The 17,482-nt window shown below is 45.0% G+C and overlaps 1 long non-coding RNA gene across 1 annotated transcript in view; it reads right to left on the reverse strand.

The window, feature by feature from the left end:
- Positions 1–17,482, reverse strand: part of LOC136482737 (uncharacterized) — a 251,724-nt gene that overhangs the window by 137,960 nt on the left and 96,282 nt on the right. The window lies entirely within an intron of this gene.

Genomic DNA, 17,482 nt, shown 5'->3' on the forward strand with positions numbered 1-17,482 from the left:
CTTATTAACTTGGTCATGTTCATTTAACCATATATAGTTCCCGCCTTTGGCCCTTGTCTTTTTATTTTATTTATGTGCAGTTCAACTTCAATAGTTAGCATTTATAAACACTTGGGGTAATAGCTTTTATGTTAAGTGTATGAACCATATATCTCAAAGATATTGTAAAATGCAAAATTTGATGCACAGGATTGCCTATTGGTAGCTAATATTTTACAAGGTTTGGATATTTTTTAGATTGCTAAGTGCATGAGCCATATATCCTGACCCGACTTCGACCTATTCGCTGACTTTGTAGCAGAGGCAAACACCTTGCCAGACATCGTCACCTAACGGCAAGAGATCAACCAGGGCCTTGTTGGGGCAGCTTGGTCTATGTACGATGGTTTCGTGCTGCACCGCGGCTGCACCTTTGTCCTAGACTCCTCAAGCTGTGGCCTCAGCTCCTTGCCATGGCCCATGGTGCTAGCCATGAGGGGGTGTAGAAGACACTCCGCATGTATGCCTCATTCTATAGCCCGCATGTCAGTAGGTGAGTGCAGGACTTTGTGTAAGGGTGCTCTGTCTGCCAGCACAACAAGACCGAACACCTCCATCCCACAGGCACTACGGGATACAGGAACTTTGCTGAGTGCCAGGGGCACTCGGCGAAGCCCCAAAAACACTCGGCAAAGGGTTTGCCGAGTGTTACACTTGGCAAACGACACTCGGCAAACCCGTTATCGGCAAATGCATGTTTGCCGAGAGTTTTCTGTCGGGCACTCGGCAAAGACGTTGCCGAGTGCCCAAAAAACACTCGGCAAACTTTTTTTTCAAAAAAAAATACAAAAATGACACGCCGACACCACTCCCGCACCACCAGCACCGCCACCGACACCACCATCCACGCTGCCACCACCATCCACGCCCACACCACGCCGCATCCGCCACCATCCATGCCGCCGCCACCATCCACGCACGCACCACGCCGCATCCACGCTGCCACCACCATCCACGCCCCGTCCCTGGATCTCGCTGGCAATTTCAAGGGGAAGACAGCTCACAGACGCCGATGGTGTTTGCCCGCTCACCTCTTGGCGTGCTTGGGGTCGAGGAGCGCGAGCTCGGCGAGCTTGTTGTCGGGCACGGCCTTCTTGGCATAGCCCGGCAGCACGGAGGACGGCGCGGACTCGCCCTCGAACAGCGACGTGGCCCCGTCCATGGAGCTGCTCGTCTTGTGCCCCGCCACGCCCCCGCCTCCTCCGCCGCCTCCTCCATGCAGCGAGAGGCCATCGAAGAAGGCGGCGTCGAGGCAGAGGCTCCGCATGTGCGCCCTGCTCGGTGGCCTCGGCACCGCAGACGCCGGGGAAGCCGCCTGTAGAAGCAGCTGCTGGGGCGGCGGGGCCTGGGGCTGCGGCATCGGGTCAGACACCGTGGGCGAGTCATGGAAGAAGGGAGGGGCTGGATCTGGGAGAGGGAGGGCCAGATCCGGCGGCGCCGGATCTAGGAGAGGAGGGGAGGGGCGCTGGTTCTGGGAGATGAGGGGAGGGGGCGCTGGGAGAGGAGGGTAAGGGGCGCCAGGAGAGAGGGAGGGGCATCGAGAGAGGAGGGGATGCCGGCGAGGGGAGGGGTCGCCGGGAGAGGAGGGGAGGGGCGCCAGCGAGGGGAAGGGACGCCGGGAGAGGAGGGGAGGGGTGCCGGCCGGGATTTCAGTGGAGGGGGCGCCGGCGAGGCGAGACGAGGGGAGGGAGGAGGTGCGCCGGTGAGGGCCGGCCGCCGGCGGGGAGGGCAGGGAGAGGGAGCTAGGAGGGGGCGCCGGCAGGGAGGTGCGCGCGGTGTGCGGGAAAGGCAGTGGAGGGAGGCGGAGGTTTATTTCCAAAAAAAATTATTTCTTTGCCGAGTGTTCCCGATCTGAACACTCAGCAAAGTTTTTTTTTATTTTTTCCTTCTCTTTCTTTTTTAGAAAAAATGATTTTATTTCTTTGCTGAGTGTTCTAGATCTGAACACTCGGCAAAGTTTTTTTTCATTTTTTCTTCATCTTTTTTTCCAGAAAAAAGATTTTATTTCTTTGTTGAGTGTTTTTTTTACACTCGACAAACCAGCTCTTTGCCGAGGGTTTTTTTTTACACTTGGCAAACCGCCTCTTTTGCCGAGTGTTTTTAGCGCAGCACTTGGCAAAAAACGTAGTCGCCGAGTGCCCGAGGGAATACACTCGGCAAACATAAAAACACTCGGCAAATTTGAGGATTCCGGTAGTGAGGCCTGCTGCAGGCACTGGACATGCGCCACTCCTAGGCTGACATTGTGATGGACTTCATTTAATGCTTTCTGAATGTGGGTGGCAAGTCGGTGGTCTTGATTATGGTCGACCGCTTCTCCATGTACCTGTACTTCATCGTCCTCGGCCACCTCAGCAGTTCGACATTAGTCGCCCATGCCTTCTTCGACCATATGGCGTGGCTCTATATATAGGATCCCATGCTCCATCATTAGTGACAGGGACCCAGTCTTTACCAGCTCCTTCTAGACCGAGCTCTTCCATCTGTATGATATGATATCATGTTCCTCCCAAGCTCTGCGTTCCATCCACAAAAGGATGGCTTGTCAGAGGCTAGCAGCCACATTCTCAGCATCTACATGCATTGCGTCATCGGTGATCGGCCACGGAGTTGGCTGTGGTGGCTGCCTAGGCCAAGTTCAGCTACAACTTGTCATTCCAGACAACTCTCCACACAACGCCGTTTGAAGTGGTGTATGACCGTCCTCCGCTGACCCTGGCATCCTAAATGGATTGAGGTGGATACATGGTCATCCAAACAAGGCATTACATATAGTATACACGATACACCTCTCCACTGGTAACTGACAATTGAAACTTGACTAGATTCAAAATTCAAAAACCATGAGCTCCGATGGGAGCTGTGGGCATTTGATTTTGGTGACAACAATTGCTTGTTGCTACTCATTAATTTTTCGGCAAAAGTTGGGTTGGTGTTCGTCATCCACGGTTTTTTTAGCAACAGACAAACTAGACGAGTTGGCACATTAATTTTTATTTCAGAGTTCCACAACAATATATAAGTGCCCTGCTGATTCCACCTGGGAGCCGCTGGAGGAGTTCAAGTCCACTTATCCGTCATTATAGCTTGAGAACGAGCTGTTCCACAAGAGGAGGGTGGAAGTGTTGCATACACTTTCATTAATTGGCAAGCAAAACATCAGGAAGAAGAAGGGGCCAGGGTCCACTAGTAGCTAAGGCCGATCAGGTTATCAGTTGTTGGAGTATTGTTAGCATCTTGTTAGTAAGTTAGCACTTGTCAGTGAAGTTAGGGAGTTTGTTAGTGCCTCCGCTGGGTGACGGCCATTATGCCATATAAGTAATGGCTGGCTAAGCATTAGGGGATTAAGCAAGAATTGATGTTATGATCAGAGCCCTAGGGATTTCCCTGCCACCATTGCTAGTTTAGCTAGATCCACATCTTGACTGGAAATTGGTGGGGATTTAACATTCGGTATGTGTTAGTTATGCGTGACTTTTAAGTAATAATGGCAACTTGTGGTTGAAACAAATCATGTGGTTTTCTTTTCTGGATCATTTATGGTTGTACTTATGGCTGTACAGATTGACTTATTTATGTTGCTAGTATATGTGTACCCTTTTGATTACCTTGATGCATTAGTTTAGCTGTAGAAGATTCCGGGCTTTGGCCTTTCTGTAATAAATCCATATTTTTGCTGCTTTTATCGATTATTGCTAGATGTATTAATACAGGCTCCAGTAAGCTGTGTTCAATTTATTTATTTATGAGTGGTCCAATTGTTGTAATTTCTTTGCCTAAATTGTAATCCACACATGTTAACAGCTAGTGGTAGCAGATATACCTGTTAGTCAGTCAGGTCTTTATGGTTATTTATGTTTGTTTCTGCAATTGTATTGACCGGATGACTAGCTGATCAATGCAGCATTGCATCCCCGGTGAATAGGAAATCTAGTTAGCAAACAATATGGTTATGTTAAAATGCGATACTCACATCATGAACGGAAAGTGTGGTTGATTATGCATTTTAAGTAGTGATGGCAATGTGCTATATTGAGAAAAATCATGCTTTCACCATGTAGATCATTAATGGTTTGTATGGACTAATTGATTTTTGTTGAGGGTCTATGTTACTCACTTAAACCTTGACTCGAAATAGGTGGGAAACCATTACCAGGCAAATATTTAATCTATGTTAGTTATGCATGCTTTTAAAGTAGTAACAGCAACGTGCTGTCTAAATAAATCACGCTGTTCACTTTGTACATCATTTATTATTGTACAGATTGACTGATTTCGGTTGCAGTTATATGTGTACGCTGTGCCCTCTTGATTATCCACAATTATGTGCATTGATTTAGCTAGCCATGAAAATAATTCTGCCTTTGGTTTTACTGTATCAAATCCACATTTGTGCTGGTTCTATTGATGATAGTTAGTTGTGTAAGTATACCCTCTTCTAAGCTGTGTGTTTCTTATCTATGAGTGGTTCAATAACTCAACCCACAAATAGAGCAAAATGCAACAGCTATGCTATTAGAGCAACTCCAGCAGGGCCTCTACCTGAGCCCCCAAAGCTAAATATGAGGGCTCAGGCCAAAAACGCAGCTCCAGTAGGGCCCCCTACTAGAGCCTCCAAATTGGGTTGGGCACCCAAATCTCTCCCCGAGACCCAATTCCTATTGGCCCAACACCCCAGCCCCCATCCGCGCGCGCTGCTCCTTCCCTCCATCCGCATGCGCACGCTGCTCCAGCTTGGCATTCCCTCCCCTACCTCCAGCCGTTCCCTCCCCTACTTCCGACGACCCTTGCCCCTCGCCTCCCCTCAGGTCGTCGAGATCCGGCTCCCTTCGGTGGACTGCTCGTGGAGGTGGAGATGGAGGTCGCATGGTGCACTGCTCACGAAGGTGGAGACGGAGGCAGCCATGGCATACTGCTCGCGAAGGTGGAGACGGAGGTGGCCATGGCGCACTCCACCCGGCGTGATTCCCTCACAGCCATGACCGTGCCTCCCTCCGTCGCGCCAGCACGCCCTCCTCTCCGACGGCTCTAGCTCCAGCCCAGAGCTCCTCCTCGCCCAGATCTCCCTCCCGCGACACCTCCACCTGTACGCACTCCCCCAGTGCAGGGCCGGCTCCTTCCCCTCGCTGGCGCTTGGCCCTGACGCTGATGGCTTCCTGAAGGTGGAAGGACGGCGAACGCAGAAGGAACATCGGCGTCCACAGTTGCCTCCACTATGGCCGGTCCTTGCGGACCACCTTGGGAGGTGCTTCAACTGCTTTTCCCTGTAGCAGAGGTCTGCTGGCTGCCGTTTGAGCCCGCGTTGCTATGTCTGCCACGCCTCTGGACACTGATCTTACATTTGTCCGGGCCGGTGGGTCATGGTGGTGGCCATCTCCAAGCCAACAATGTTCTTGCGCCGATCTCTTCGGCTGCGCTGACCGCTCCTCCAGCACCTCCTCTGGTGACCATGGCTCCCTACCCCGACAAGCTAGCTGGGGAGCAAGGCGGGGGGGGGGGGGGGGCATCACGTGCGCGATGCCGTTCTGCAGGCAACAGTGTCGGTCAGGCTCCTCCCTCCCCTTCTCACCCCTCTGATGACGGGGAGGAGGGATCTGGTGAGGCCCTTCCGCCAAGTGATGACGATCGCCCTGTGACTGACGACCGCCGACCCCGGAAGCCACAACGTGTCATCGGTCGGTCTGTGAGCATCGCCCGGAGGGAGGAGGAGCTCGGCTGCACTTTGGTCGTTTTTCTGTGGTCATCGAGCAGCAAGATCTGTCTAGGCCCCATTGCAACTATGATTGCTCGGTTGATATCGCTCGGTGGTTTGAGATATTCAGGCTTTGCTAACCCTACGTCGTTGCGGGCCGTCGAGCTTCCTCCTAACCCTGCCAAGCGAGGAGGCAATGGTGAGGTTCTAGAATGGTGGCTGACCAATCATCACCTCATCCTTTCACCTACACATCATGTTTTGGACCCGCTTCCTACACTCAATAGAGGCAACTCTACCATTCGCCGTCGAGGTTGAGCCGTGTGGTATCCCGGAGCACGCCTGGGAGGTGACAGCGGCGGAGCAGCTCTTGGATGAATTTTGCTGGGTTAGTGATTCCCATCCGGACAATGCCACCCACCAGGATGTTTTCCGAATTGCGGCCTAGTGTTCTTTCCCTGGACACATTCCGGCAGAGATGGATCTCGAGATCATTGAGAGCCATTAGTGGCTGGCGACGAAAGGCAAAGGCGCACGCTGACTAACCCCATTGAAATTGCCGTGGTTCCTTTCGATCAACTGCTGGCCACAGAAGGCCACCATCTCCTCCAATGATGATCATGGGTGGCGGAGAAAGCAATGACACTGGCGTTCTCGGCCAGCTACCATGCTGGCGCAGGAGGTGCCAGGGAGGGCAGCGGTGGCCGATGGAGTGCCTTGTATCTTGGTGCGTGCTGGGTTGGGTCCACCGGTGGATCGCATTGGGCACGTGGCGGCAACTTTGGACAAGTCATTGGAGCACGCCCTCGTCCTTTGGCATGACACATTGGATATTAGTGCCAGCACTGATTCCTCGGAGACCCCATTGCCCGTGGCTGCTATGGCTGCCTCGCCAGCTCTCGGGGAGGCCGCCCCTTCAGTCAGCCCAGTTCCTAGGGCGGATGTACACGCATGGCCAGGCATTACTGCTGGCTTCCCATCCCAAATAAACGCCTCGGAGGTTCCCCACAAAGCCTCGGAGGTTACCCGCGCGGTTGATTATATTAGCTGCATTCGTTAGCCATGACGATAGTTCCCGCCCTTGGATGTATTGTATTACGATAAAAGGCTCCAGTGAGTTGTGTAATACGTATACTGTAATAATATATACAGGTTCGATGCACCTGCTAACAGCTAGCAATCGCGATTAGTGAATATTCCTGTTAGTATGCCAGTCACTTCTTTTTGGGTCTTTTATGTTTTGATTGTACAATTGTGTTGACTGCATAGCTTGCTGAACGTTGCAGCATTGCCTGCAAATATGCCCCTGTGAATTGGAAACTCTTGGCAGCTAAGAATACAGTTTACGTTAAAATGTGACATTTGCTTGCATCATGAGTGGAAATAGGTGGGAAAGCATTACCGGACAAACATTTAATATGGGTTAGTTACACATGCTTTTTAAGTAGTAGCGACAATTTGCAGCTCAAACAAATATTGTGTTTCACTTTCATGATCATTTATGTTTCTATGGATTGACTTATTTCTGCTCCTTGTATTATATGTATCCTCTTGATTTTCTTGGCTGCATTCATTTAGCCTCAATAACAATAGTTTCCGCCTTTGGATGTATTGTATTAGTACACAACGCTCCAGTGAGTTGTGTTCTATTTGTTTGTTTTTTATTTGGCAGTATAATACTGTGATCTCTATGGTCATAGGCGGGAACTGTTCTTTATGGCTAGTACTACCAGATTTTCATGTTAGTATGACAGTGTCTTTTTTTGGGTCTTGTATGTTTGATTGTGCAATTGTATTGACTGCATAGCTTGCCCAATCCTCGCAGCATTTTCTGCAAATGTGCCATGTGAATTGGAAATTTTAGGCAACAAAAAAAGGGGTTTATATTAAAATGTGATGTATTCTCTTACATCACAACTAGAAATTGGCGAGATAGCATTACTGGACATGCCTTTTTAAGTAGTTATGGCAAGTTGCAGTCCAAACAAATCATGTGCTCCACTTTCTAAGTCATTTATGACTGTATGGATTGACTTATTTCTAGTTCTGGTATATCTGTGACCTAGTGTATCTTGGCTGGATTCATTTAGACATAAAAATAGTCCCCGCCTTTGAATTTGTTGTATTAATAAAGGGTCCAGTGAGTCGTGTTCTTTTTTAGTTATGGGAGGCTCAATTACAGTAGTTTTTACAGGTTTGATGCAATAGATAATTACTAGCAGCAGTGAATATCCTTGTTAGCATGCCAATCATAGTCACATCCTTTTAGGTCTTGTATGTTTGATTGTGCAATTGTTTGACTGCATGGGTAGTCGACTGATGCATCATTGCGTGGAAATATACCATGTGAATTGCAAAGTCTAGGCAACAAAGAATACAATTACATCAAAATGTCAAGTGCCCGCTTGCATCATGACTGGAAATTGGCAGGAAAGTATTACGGGACCAAAATTTAATCTATGTTAGTCATACATGCTTTCTATGTATCAACGGCAACTTGCGATTCATTTTCTAGATCATTTATGGTTGTAAGGATTTACTTATTTCTATTAGCGGTATATAAGTACCCTCCTGATCATTTTGTCTGCATTTATTTAGCCATAAAGAATAGTTCCCGCCTTTGACCTGTCTGTAACAAATCCATATCTGTGTCATGTATTTGTTCGTTTATGAGTGGTTCAGTTACTTTAATTTATTTGTCTAAAATGTGATCGGTGATGCACAGTTAGTGGTAGTGGTTATTCCTTTTAGTATGTCAGTCACATCTTTATGGCTCTTGTATGTTTGATTGTGCAATTGTATTGACTGCATGGCCATCTGATCTAAGCAGCCTTGCCCTGCAATATCCCCTGTGATAAGGAAATTATAGGCAGCAAAGAGTATGACTCACTACGTCAGAACTACATTTCCCCGCCGGTTCAAAATACCCCATCACTGCCGGATTTTAAACCGGCACAACCATACCGGCAGTGATAAGAGTAAGCTATCACTGTCGGTTCCTACAAACCGGCAGTGTTCTTCAACTTCTCTGCCGGTTCTTTACACAACTGGCAGAGTTCAGTTCCACCAACACTGCCGGTTCATAAGACCACCCAGTAGAGTTCATTTCCACCAACACTGTCGGTTTGTGTTTGAACCGGCAGTGTTATCGTACGAATCACTGTCGGTTTGTGACAAGAACCGGCAGTGATGGCTAAGCCAACATTGCCGGTTTGTGGCTCCAGCCAGCAGTGCCATCATTGCAAGTTTGTTGCTACCCGGCAGTGATGTTTACGACAACACTACCGGTATTCTGCTAACCGATAGTGATGTCACGTTCGCATTTTATTGTTTTATAATTTATTTTAATTTATATTTTTTTGTGGAATCGGGTTTCGCTTTATATACGCTACTTAGACGACAGGTGCATCAATATTAAACATTACAAATGTTACGGTTACAGTTCAAATTTTCTTATCAAGATCTCGATCCCTCAAAATAAAAAAAAATGTTCTCGGACTTCACAGATTGTGCAATGCTTCTCGAGCTTCTTACAATAATCTGGCGAGCCGCTCTGGGCCATACTGGTCCTTGAACTTCACAAATTGTGCAATGGAAAATACTCCATCTTTTTCCAATACCTCGGCTAAGATGAATTTTGTCGGCTCCGATCGCAGCGCGATGATCTCCATGTCTAAGAGCCTTTCGTGGTTATATTTCTTGCGTTGTCGTTAAAAAAAAGATGATATACAAAGAGGAATCGGTAAATCATTTTGTTGAATGATTAATAGACATAAATGAAATGGGGATTATACACACCAACTTATTGGCTTCTTCCAATTTCCCGCCGATGTAGGGAAGCATTGCCCACATTACATAAAACCCGCACTCATTGTTTCCCGCCGGCTGTTTTAGGTACTTCCCCTCCATTTCGACAACCTTGAATGGGACCTACGTCCCACCGATATGTCTTCTTCGGACATGAGGACCATTAAAAGGAGAAACGTTAGAAAGCGGTATGTGTGATTAGAAAATAATATGTTATTAGGATCGCTTACTAAATCAGCACTGCCACCAGTGCATCCAGATGATGAAATGGTTTTTTCTTTGAGTCCCACACCTCGATCAGATTTTTGGCAAGATTAACACAAATGAAGACGAAATGGTGGATGCAATCACAAAATCCTAATTATCGAATAATCCTAATGAAAAAAGAAGCATAAAACTAAAAGCCGAGAACACATACAAGCAGTTGTAGGCTAGAAGTATGTGGGTTTTATTCTTCGTCTTGAATTCGTCGAAAACAGCAATCAATCTCGGTTTTAGGTCTTCCACGTCACATCCATAGAGGCCTAGACATGTCTTCTCATTGACTCGCAAGGGGTCCAAGAAGCCTATGTTATCCCATTTGCTTTTTAGAATGCAAAATTTTGCTATACACCTACATAAAATCATGGGAAGTGCTCAAAAGTTAACAATTTGTGTCCCGAGAGAGTAGTTAATTGTATGCGTGTAGGGTACTTACATAGTCCACAACGTCAACATTTATGTATCGAGAGAGCGTTTCTGGTATAGCTGGAACAAGCACTCCCACTCGACATCGAATTTCTCTTTTTCAGGATAATTAAAAACATGTGGCGAACGGATAATAACCTCAAAACCAAAGTCCTACATCTCTGTTGTTTGAGCCATGTAATATTCATGCAACTTGCGCATACATGTTGTCAAATTTTTATACTCGTGATCGGGAACCAAAAGATTGCTCCTTTCATACTTCATTGCCAGTGTTGCTGTCCCTTGTACATCATAATAGATGGTTGCGGCCTCTTCCATGGTTAATTCGGGGTTGTCTTCGATGAACTTCTGTATCTTCCTTAAATCTTCATCGTGTATTTCATCGGCTCTTGTTGTAGCGTACTGATTCTGTGTTTGCCTTTCGAATTTGGACTTCAACAAAAATGGAGGCAGTGAGGCACAGAGATTGAAGAAACTAATACAATCTTCCTTTGAGATGTGTGCTGTAAATTTTCCTTCCATCAAGTTTGTAACACTACCACTGAACGACCTTTTTTCTTTTTTGTTGGTCCACTTTGGGAGCATTAGCGACCGAATCCAGGGACCCTTTCTGCGACTGCAAGGATGCCTTTGATCTTGTTTTGGCCTGAGGTGGAGGAGGAGGAGGATGACGACGAGAATTCTGTTTTCCTAGGGCCGATGAAGATGGAGGAGGAGAAGTCTTCTCTTTTCTCGGGGTTGATGAAGATGGAGTCGGACGAGGAGGAATAGAAGGAGACCTATGTCTTCTCGGGGGTGATGGCAAGGGATGACGAGGGGAGTGATCTCTGTTGGGAGATGGTGAGTGATCATCGTGGGTGGGCGAAGACTCGCAATTGTCCTCATCATCAGAGGACAATTGGTGGTCAAGCTTAATGAAGTGCTTGCGCCAGGCCACTTGAGAGCCCTTGTTATGACCAAGTTTTAGCCTGTCTTCCGCTACGGAGTACTCAATGTGTATCTTGTTATACTTCTTATCAAGTATTCTATCAACGGTGACATAAGCGTACCCCTATGGAATTGGGCGGCCATTAATGGTCCCATCTCCCGTAGGCTAGGCCTGGCCGAGTGCCACCTTGTCCTTTGTCCATTCCTGATGGATGTACAACTTGACATTGATGGGTTCAACGATGCTGTCCACTGGATGAGGAACATTCGCATCTTCTTCGTTGAGTGGGGCCGATCCACAGCTGCTGCGACCCCTAAACTATGGGCTAAAGGTAGTACGAGTACAGTTTTGTGGTACTCCTGACCCCTTGGACAGCAAAATTTGCTAGACTCATGCTTCAGCAGTCGCCTCAATCCGTGCATCCATTCTTTCTTCCATCTCTTTTAGTCGTCTCAAATACTGTACCTCCTGATCTACTCTACCCCTCGAGCAGCTCTGGTAAGTGTTAGATTCTTGGGGGAATACTAGTGTCCAAGGAACAACATCGGTTCCTCTAGTGCGACCAGGGTGCTCCTTGGTTCCGAGTGCTTGGGTGAGCACATCTTTCTCCCTATTAGAAGTGCGAGTCCCTTGCCTCACCTCCTCAATTACCTGGGAGATCCTCAGGATGAGTTCGCTCATGGGTTGATTTGTGGAGCTAAATCTCCCATCCTCTACGTGGCGTACATTCCTCCCCATACAGTATATTACCGATCTTGGGTCCTAATCGGTAGTCTCAACCTGAACGCCTTCCTTAGAAAGGCGATCCATCTTTTTAAGTTCTGCTTTAAATTCTGGCTTCTTTTTGGCATAGCCACGAGAGCCAAGATGATGAGGATTCATCACTTTCTGCGAGTCATGGCTGTGACACGATCATGGTTAGTTTTGGTTGCGGACAACTACTAATAGCATATGTTCATATATATATATAATATGTTTAATGCAAAGTCTAATAATAAGTCCACATACAACAAAGTCAAATAATAGCATATGTTCACCTAGAACAAATTCATTATTTGATTGACCACATACAACAAAGTCCACCTACTATTCTACGAAACTAAGCCTACATCAACTTCCAAATAAGAAAAGCAATGACCATAGCCATAAATAAAAGCATGACATCTTTCCAAGACCAAGGAGCAATTCTCCTAATCTTCATATCTTCGGCGGGTGGCTTCTCTTCAATCTCTAGTGCCAACGAATGGCCATGGTTTGGATTCATTAAACCATTGTAGGTCGGTTGCCCATGGTTTGCAAGGTAGGCCGGATGACTATAGTAGACCCTCAAAGCTTCAGCTTCTGTGTTGTACTTTTTGTGTAAATTACCAGGGTAGCGATTGACTTGAGCATAGCAATTTTCCCAGGTTCGATAAATCCCAGGAATGTGACCAACATGCACTACATACCATGCCATGGTTGCCTATACATTTAAGTAAATTAGGCATGTGGTAAGTGGTAATGGTAACTCACTAAAGAAGTGTTACTATTCAAGTTATATGGCCAAACTAAATCTATTTAATGTTCTTTATCATTGACATGATAAAAAATTACCTAAATAATGGGACTATTTATTATTCGGAGATCAGTGTGGTTTAGTAATCATACTTGCTAGCATGCAGCATCATATGTCATTGGTTAATAGTTAGCAACAGGGGTGCTCATGTGAATTTCTCAAGTAAGCAAACATACTTTACTTTGGATAGGCATGGACACCCTAGCCTATAACAAACAAAACATTGAAGTAGGTTGCTAGGAATGCAAATAAAAGCATGTTACTCATCCTCCAAGCAATCCAGGTTACATTTCAAATGAAAATTTTGCAGGGCTGCAAAATCTATTTTACTAAATCACATAATGCACATAAAATACTCACTATACAATCATTGATCATGAGAGAAAGTAAAATAGCTTATTATGTGCATTGCTTTGCTAGTATTGCCTATCGCTACTGCAACAGTTGAGAGATGCTTTTCGGGAATGAAGATTGTCAAAACAACTTTGTCTAATCGCATGGGTGATTAGCACTTAAGTCATAGACTTATTTGCTATCTAGAGAAAGAAGAAATGAAGAAAGTGACCAATGAGGCCGTGGTTCGACATTTCATGACAATGGAAGAAAAAGGGTGTAAATATGATCTCTGATAGGTAATGCAATGCATCTACTATTAATGGAAAATTCTACAGTTTATTTGCTAAATAACTGACCTATCTGTTTTCTTTTCATTTAGTCTAGTGGGATCTTCATCATGGTCACCTGGATCACATATTATGCTAAATGGGGCATGTTTTGTTCATGATTTTGGGATTCTATCAATGATGACTACACTAAAGTGATCAATGTTGTCTTCTTTTTGTTAAATGGTGAGTGTTATGTTTGGACCAAAATCTCATCTGTATTGCTAGAAGTCGAATTTGATATTAAAATATGGTAGTTGCACATTAGTTATGCTATTTTTTATTGAACATCATATCGTTAGTGTAGTTATGAATTACATGGTGCACCCCCAATCATTTTGCTCTAGCTTCGCCCCTGACCAGCAGTACACGAATACCCAAGAAACATAATCACATATTGTCACTTAATGTAGACATAAGTCAACTTTTTTCTTCTTAGAAGTGAATTCGTAAAAATGTGATACACAAACATCCCCCTGGATTCAAGTAAGCAGCAACACCTCTACTGATTCAAGTAAGCAGCAACATTGTGGGACATTTCATCAAACACATAGCGGGCAGTGAGCCACGCACTCACCGTGGGGGTGGAAAGCAGTTGTCTGCGCGTTCCTGAAGGCATCGGTGGTGGGATTGCAGGCGTGGAGGAGGAGGGGCACGCCCAGCGTCGTGGACGAGGAATGAGAGCATGGACGGCGCGGTGCTCTGGCTTGGGGCGGTGGACGGCGTGGGGCGGTGCTCCAGCGTGGGATGGTGGACGTCGTGGGGCGGTGGACGGCGCGGGGTTGTGCTCCAGCGGCGTGGGGGTGTTGGTGTGGGGTTGAAATGAATTTGGATAATTTCAACCCGCGGCTGTAGCTCATGATTGTTGGTTCTGATTGTAAACAGACAGTGATGGGGTACATCACTACCGGGTCATTCCCCAAACCGGCAGTGATGTGGTGTAGCAGTTAGGTGTTAAGTTAGGTGTTAAGTAGGATAACTTTTAGTTTTGTTTCGAACTCCTCCTACTTGTGCAACGGTTAAGACCCCTCAACTTAGCCCGCGAGACCCGTGTTCGAGTCCCAGGCGGCCCAAATTTTTTGTTATATTTTATAATTTATTAAGCAACCTAAAGGTCAAAAGGAAAAAATAAATAACCCTTGGCACACATCTAATACAAGTGCAGCGGTTAAGTCTCTGAACTCTGCAGCCCAAGACCCGAGCTCGAACCCAAGGGCTGGCACAATTTTTTTAATTTTTTATATATCAATGTTGGTTTTTAAAATAAACCAATAGTGATAACCAGCATCACTGTCGGTTTATTCTCATCAATGCCAGTTTTTTGAAACCGACACTGATGTTTATATATATTAAAAATTTTCTTTTACATACTGAATAAATAGAAGCATATGTATTCCTATGTCGAAATGTCTTGAATTTTTTTGGCAAGCTTGTACACCCAAATTAAGACCCCACACATGATCTTAGGTTTTTCTGATCAGTTTTTTTATTTATTATATTTTTCTATGTGCTGAATGAGATAAAAGAGGGTGAATTTCATCTTGGACCCAATAGAATTTTTTCATCCACCTCCACAAATTCTTATCCCTAGGGCACATTAGAGCACGTGTAAAAGTTTGGCACCATTTCGGATCTTTTCGTGGGTAGACTCAGTTCAACCTATAATTAATTGGAGTCGTCGCGCGGAAATTCAATTAAACCTCAAAAAGTAGCAAATCATCTTTGGAAAATCCAAAACTAGGTGTTTCCATCACACGTGGCATGTGCAAGCCTAAGAAAAAGTTTGAGATGAATACGACATAGGAATGCGTATGAACCATAGAAACCTTGATAACCTATGTGTATAGTCATGGTTCGATGAAAGGGCACATGTACCTCTGTGAAGCATGTATACTCAGCCTATGTCGAAATGGCTTAAATTTTTTTAGCAAACATGTACACCCAAATTAAGACCCCACACCAGATCTTAGGTTTTTCTGATCATTTTTTTATATATTATATTTTTCTCTATGTTGAATGAGACAAAAGAGGGTGAATTTCATCTTGGACCCAACAGATTTTTTCATTCACCTCCACAAAATTCTTATCCCTAGGGAGCATTAGAGCCTGTGTAAAAGTTTGGCACCATTCCGGATCTTTTTATGGGTAGACTCAGTTCAACCTATAATTAAACGGCGTTGTCGCGTGGAAATTCAATTAAACCTTAGAAAGTAGCAAACCATCTCTGGAAAATCCCAAACTTGGTGTTTCCTTCACACGTGGCATGTGCAAGCCTAAAAAAGTTTGAGACGAATATGACATAGGAATGCCTATGAACCACAGAAACCTTAATAACCTATATGTATAGTCATGGTTCGATGAAAAGGCACATGTACCTCTGTGAAGCATGTATACTCCGCCTATATCGAAATGGCTTGAAATTTTTTTAGCAAGCATGTACACCCAAATTAAGACCCCATACAGGATCTGAGGTTTTTATAATTAGTTTTATTTATTTATTATATTTTTCTCTATGCCGAATGAGACTAAAGAGGGTGAATTTCATCTTGGACCCAATAGATTTTGTCATCCACCTCCACAAAATTCTTATCCCTAGGGCACATTAGAGCCTGTGTAAAAGTTTGGCACCATTCCAGATCTTTTCGAGGGTAGACTCAGTTCAACCTATAATTAAACGGTGTCGTCGCACGGAAATTTAATTAAACCTCAGAAAGTAGCAAACCATCTCTAAAAAATCCCAAACTAGGTGTTTCCTTCACATGTGGCACATGGAAGCCTAAGAAAAAGTTTGAGATGAATACAACAACAAAATGTATATTTCTAGTTGTCCAACAAATGTTACACGAATTACATGCATGACAATAATTAAACACACAAAGCCGTACAAATTAAGATTAGAACCCAATTATACTATGACCTCGAAAACAACCTAATAAACATTAATTACTATCAGAATCACTGCCGGGTTTGATTGGGTCACGCACACTAACATGCCTCTATAGCTTTATATGGTAATTGATGTCACGAATTATGTATCCGCTTGTATCGATGAAGTCCAATGCCCGTATGAGTGCACTCCCTCGTACCTCACAATACCGAAAGAATGGTCGGCCATAGATGTAACCTACTGAACGACCACTGCCCCTGTTAGTAATCCTTATACAGTACTGGTGTCCTTCTATAGTGAGCTGACCATGGTTACCATTGTAGAAGTCCCAATCGTACCCGAGTTGCTCCGTAGCTGGGTCTAGAATGGCCCACAAGCCACATGTAGCATAGGTAAGGTCCTGGAGCGCAATCTGCATGCGGAGAAAAAGAAAAAAATTAGGGAATGTTATTACAATAATAAACAACAAATAACCACGACTCTGGTATAAGTGACCATTTTACCACATCCGCACGGTTGTAGCTCGCAAACCATTCGCTTGCTTGCGGGACGAGGATATCACTAGCATTCAAAGCAAGTGCTTTGAAGTGCAAGAAATCAGGCACATCATAACAAACACGTCGAAGTGCCTCTAAACAGATGCGCACAACACTGAATTGGGCACTTATCACGTCCGAGCTCTGCCTTCCCGTATCGTGGATATGGTTTCGATGGTTTGCACCCCTCAAAGGGATGGAAAAACTGAGTTCACACGTCCATAGCCGACCACTTGCATTAGATGTCATGTTCTCGACGATGTCCGAGATAAAGAATCAGCTAAGTGCTATTCGTAGCCAATCTATTGGGGATATAGTCTACGACATATATGTATGCAACAATGATATTAAACTAATTACACTTATTTGTTAGCATAAAAAAAACAAAAGATGTTGGAAAATATTTCATACAATAGCTGGAACAGGGAACCATGGAATGGCCATATTAGAAGCGAATGGCTCATCACCGGGGAGGAAACCTGGTTCTTGTGGTGGGGGGTCCGTTGTTCATACTACCTGATCGATAAAATGCCAAAAAATATGAACATAAAATATATGCACAAAAAATTCTTCCAAGTAAAATGTGGCAACATAATTAAATATAGATCAAATGCAAGGAATAAGAATATATATAAATGTAGAATGCAAAGAAACATGAATATAAATATAGATCAAATGAATATAGATAG

This window comes from Miscanthus floridulus, chromosome 9 (genome assembly GCF_019320115.1).
Source record: "Miscanthus floridulus cultivar M001 chromosome 9, ASM1932011v1, whole genome shotgun sequence".
Lineage (NCBI taxonomy): Eukaryota > Viridiplantae > Streptophyta > Magnoliopsida > Poales > Poaceae > Miscanthus > Miscanthus floridulus.